The sequence below is a fragment of the Nothobranchius furzeri genome, chromosome 3 (assembly GCF_043380555.1).
Source record: "Nothobranchius furzeri strain GRZ-AD chromosome 3, NfurGRZ-RIMD1, whole genome shotgun sequence".
Taxonomy (NCBI): domain Eukaryota; kingdom Metazoa; phylum Chordata; class Actinopteri; order Cyprinodontiformes; family Nothobranchiidae; genus Nothobranchius; species Nothobranchius furzeri.
In genome coordinates this window covers 2,853,673-2,858,672 of record NC_091743.1, presented here as the reverse complement: position 1 = coordinate 2,858,672, position 5,000 = coordinate 2,853,673, and the positions used below count along the sequence as shown (strand labels likewise).

Here is a 5,000-nt window from a genome sequence, read left to right as displayed (position 1 = left end):
AGTTCTGCTTCTAATTTTTCCGACAGTAATTAGAATTAGTCTGATTAATGAGTAGAAGCTTTCTAAAAAGTTAAATCAACAATAAAAATGAATAAGGTGAAGGAGCGTGGCTTAAATTGGGACAAAAAGTAATGTCTAAGACTAAAGCTGCCTGCACAGAGACTGCCCTCTTCATGCCACCCTCGTTGTTTCATTTACATCCAAAGGTGCTTCTCCTTCACTCACTGTGGTGAGTGTAGCCTTGTCCAGGAAGAATTTGTGTCACCAGGCGGTATCCAGTGATCACCGAGTGTTTTGACCTTGAACTACAACACCCTCAACGTTGGTGGTTCAGCAGTGGTGGCCAAATCACTGCTCATCAAACTTAGCTTCCAGCTAAGCTCTTCTCTCCTACTCCATAACCAGCAAGAGGCTCTCTCTGCAGCCTCCCCCAGCCTTTCTCTCCCTCCTCATCACCCCAATGGCTGTGAGCATTTTCCATACTGATATAGTATAAGGGAATCCTCTACAGCCGGCCTGGACTGGTCAGAACCATGCCTGCCAACCCGTCCCTCTGCAGTCATGCATGAGATCCTGATATTTGGCGCCTTTTCTCCCAAACGCTTGCTCACAACTCTCTTCCGATGTGTGACTAACTTTGATGAGGATGATCATATTTGCCTCTTCAGACCACAGCACTACATCTGGCCTCAGGGCTGTCAGGACAATTGGGAGGTAATAGCAGTGTCGTCCCCCCCATATTTTAGTTTTAACCCTGCTTCAACACACCTGATTCCAAACAGCAAGTGATTAACAAGCTCCTGCACAGGTGACTCAACCTCTGAATCTACTGTGTTGGGAGCAGAGAAACCACTAAAACGTGCTGGATACCAGCCACCCTGGCCCAGAATTAGATATCCCTGCTCTAAAGGTTGGCTGTAACGAGAGAACTGACATGACACGGTCTCCATCTGACTACTATTTATTTAACTACCAAATACATAGTGTTGTAAAATAACCAAAATATCTATAAAATGTCCAAAACAAGTTACCAGATTTACATTTTGTCACAGTCGAGGCAACAGGCTCTCGGTAAGTATCATAACCCCTTAAACTGAACAGCTGACAAGAACAGATGTGGCTTCAAAGACACCATTGTCTGAACACCACCTTGTTTACAAAGGCAGCGGTGCGATTACAGTAATGATGAGACTGCATTAACACTCATTAACACTGAAGCGCCGATAAAACTTGCTGATTTTCCGTCTCACTGCCAATCAAGATAGAAAAAGTTTGGGAAATGCGGCCGAGGCTGTCTGATGAATCAGAAAGTCTGCGAGGTGGTACTGTTCCAGTTGGGTGTTCCACAGGTGAAGTCTGTGCTGGAAAGATGTAATGGTGTCCGACATATGCGTGATGATTTTGTATATTCACTCCATGTTTATCTTTGTTATCCATTTTCTTGTTCTTCTTTACAAAGTTTAGTAAAAAATTGTTTTTTTTTTTACTTGGCATGTTTCAGCTAGTGTCTCTAGCCGTCGTCAGAGATCACCAGTGTTGGTGGCGTCCATGGGCAGCAGAGGATGGTGTCCCCCTCCAGCCGGGCCTGCCAGACTCCTCCTCTGTTTAATTCTGCACAGAGAAAGAGTCTGGGAACTCTCCTATTCAAATAGCCCCGCCCCCTGAGAATTCTAACAGAGCCAATCAGCGCTGAGTAGCACACACCATAACACCGAGTTTGTCATTACCATGGCGACTGAAGCTGAGTTCGCTGCGGCTCTTTCCTCTGGTCTAAATGACTTGGACGTGTCTTTAAAACCACAACAAGTAGAAGCGCTAAAAGCCTTTCTTCTACAGAAAGATGTCTGCGCTGTCGCCAGACGCCTTTTCTTTACTACAGCTAAAAAAACTACAGCGTTGCACGGTACAGTCGGCATTTCCGTCTTTTATCTGATTGGTTATTTTTGAGCTGCCTAGTCCCGCCCCTCAAGTGCTTCTCTGCCTGCGAGTTACCAGACTCATTCTCTGCAGAATTAAACAGAGGAGGGTCTGGCAGGCCAGGCTGGTCACCCTCTACTGCCTACGTACTCCTTGTTGATGACACCGTCCCAATCGTCTCCATCATGGTTTTGTGTCCACGTCTCCTTATTTCTATCGCTTCTTTGATCCATCCTTTGTATTTTAGTTGTTCTGAGGTTATGATCTGTGTACCGTCCCAGTCCATTATGTGGTTTTCTCTCGTGAAGTGGCCTGTTGCAGCTGATTTCTTTACTGTACTTTCTGCTTCTTGCTTGGCTGCTCTCTTGTGTCTTTGACTTGTTTTCCTCTAATGTTTGAGTGCTGAGCTGGTTTCCTCATGTATGTTTTATCGCAGAGTTTGCATGGTATTTCGTATACGACACCACATTTTTTATCTGCGTTATCGTGCGTGGGACAGTGTCATCAGCAAGGAGGATGTGGGCTGTAGAGGGCAACACCATCCTCTGCTGCCCAGGGATAAAAGGAAGTGATGCCACCAACACTGGTGATCTCTGATGAAGGTTGGAGACACTAGCTGAAACATGTCAGGTAAAAAACTATTTTTACTAAACCGTGTAAAAAAAAGAACAAGAAAATTATTTGTTAGCGTCTGCAGCCACAGGTTCAGCTCAGCAGCATAATCAGTAGGTCCAAACATTTTAAAATCACAGCAAGTCACGCTCAGTCTTCTCTTCTTGGGCATGTTGGGAGTATTCCCTGGTATTTCTTGTTATGCACCCATTGAGGTGGGATGTTGGAAGATCGGAGGCAGGGCTGGGTGATGCGGCCTCAAATCTCTATTGCAATATAATGTGAAGCACGTGCGATAACAATAAATATTGCGATATATTTTTTCCTCCATTTATACACAGATGTCAAAATGACGTGCTTTTAAAAATCCTCATATGGCAAATATATCGCAGCAGAATAAAGACGTCCAAACAGTGTAGAATGCTCCTCCTCCGCCCTCTCCATGCTTGCAGTCACTGCCATTCTGTTGTCCCAATGTCGGCGCGGGTGCACATCTTGCCGTGTTACCGCGATAGAGCCAATAACTCTTATTACCCACTGTAACGTCCAAAAGGGTCCATTTTCACCTATATACTGACCAACATAGTGACCTTTCATCTACAGCATAACTCCACTTCCTATTTGGCCTTCCAGAACCAGAAGGTTCTGTTCAGCGCGTGTTGACATTCCATGAAGACAAAACATTCAAACAAACATTCTCTCCCAAGTAGGGATGGGTACCTTTGACATTTGAATCGATCCAGTACTAATTCCCGGTACCCAGGAATCGATACCGGTACTTAACGGTACCAATTTTCGATACTTTTGAGTGTTTATTATTTTAATTCTCTTTTATAATTAAATATATATTTTTCTCAATATATAACAATATTTGATAAATATCACGATAAATAACATTCAACTGTTTGTATTTTAACATCGTCCTTGTAGTTTTATAAGCTGATAATTAAACTGAAGCAAACATCTTTACTGTGAACTAAATTTACTGTGTATCTTCATTCCTTTTGCCGTCTTTTTTCTTTTGATTTTTCCTACTGGGAAGTTAGAATTTCCGAGGAGAAAGCGAACGCACCATTAGATGATAACAACGGTGGCAATGGAAGCTAACGTATCAAGCTAACGTTATCTTTAACAGTTTATTTAGCTGCTGGAGCAGATTAAAACGATGATGCCTCACACTTAGATCGTTGTCGCTGGTTTCATCTTCACCCAATCACCCGTCACATTTAGTAAAGTGAAGCCAAACTTTAGAGCGCGTTCATGTTCTTCTAGTCGGAATTTCGGAGTTCCGAGGAGAAAGCGAACGCACCATTAGTGAAACGGAAGCTAACATATCAAGCTAACGTTATCTTAAACATTCTATTTACCTACCAGAGCAGATTAAGATGAGGATGTCTCACTTAGATCGTTGTCGCTGGTTTCATCATCACCCAGTTACCCATCACATTTAGTGAAGTGGACCCAAGCTTTAGCGTGCGTTCTTTCTACCATGCTGCTCTGTTTACAACTGGCTCGCAGCGACCGACGACATAACGCTCTTGCACATGCGCAGCTGTCTAGGCAAGTTCTCGTTACGATGGACGGGTACCGAAACGAGGCACCGTTTCAAATGACGTGAATCGGTGCTCAGTCGGTACCATGGAATTCGGTCGGTACCTTAAAAAGTACCAAATTCGGTACCCATCCCTACTCCCAAGGTCCTAAACTCTCTGCATGAACGCCAGACGTCAACATTCTTCACTCTGAATAAGTGAAGACTCCATGATTTTACAACTCATAAGCTTAAATAATCATATGTGATGAATGAACAAGATGTTTAAATGAAATGTTTGAATAATCTGTGCTTAAGTCAATGAATATTGTCTTACAATGATCTCGCAAATCACTATGTGTTTGATTTTACAAGTTCATCATCACCTACACTCACATTGCAATAAGATACTCATTAAGGTCAAGGTTCACCTCACGCGTGTTTTAAGCTATTCTTATTCACAGAATTAAGAAGCTTGTATCTGAAGGAAGGTGTGGCTTTCTGAGGGATGTTTCGGTAAGGCCCTCCAGGCATGGCACATTCTGATTTGCCAGAATGGCCTGAAATTACGGCAAAGTACTTTAATAAAACGGGATTTACTTCCCGATTATTTCAGTTTCTAGCTGAACCCCAATTTAGCCAAACTGGGAAAGAAGCCTCTTTTGAAACCATCTTCTCCTTTGACCTTAAGTCCAAGCCTCTCTGCAACGCTGCGGCTGATACCAGACAACCGGCTCTTCTAAGAGCCAAGCAAACATCAACCTTAGACACAAATAAACATTCCAGCTTTGGACCTTCACCCCGAGGCATCTCAGACTGGACGGGTCCCATCGGAACCGTCTACGGGTTCCTGATATCAGAGTTCACTCCACCGGCAGTGACCATCGAACACCCGGATAGAACGAGAACCTCCACACCAAGGGTGCGTAGACTTGGCACG

At 43.7% G+C, this 5,000-nt stretch overlaps 1 protein-coding gene across 4 annotated transcripts in view; it reads right to left on the bottom strand.

Moving 5' to 3' along the window:
• Window positions 1–5,000, bottom strand: part of mtmr14 (myotubularin related protein 14) — a 106,427-nt gene that overhangs the window by 40,064 nt on the left and 61,363 nt on the right. The gene's annotated exons all lie outside the window — the stretch shown is intronic.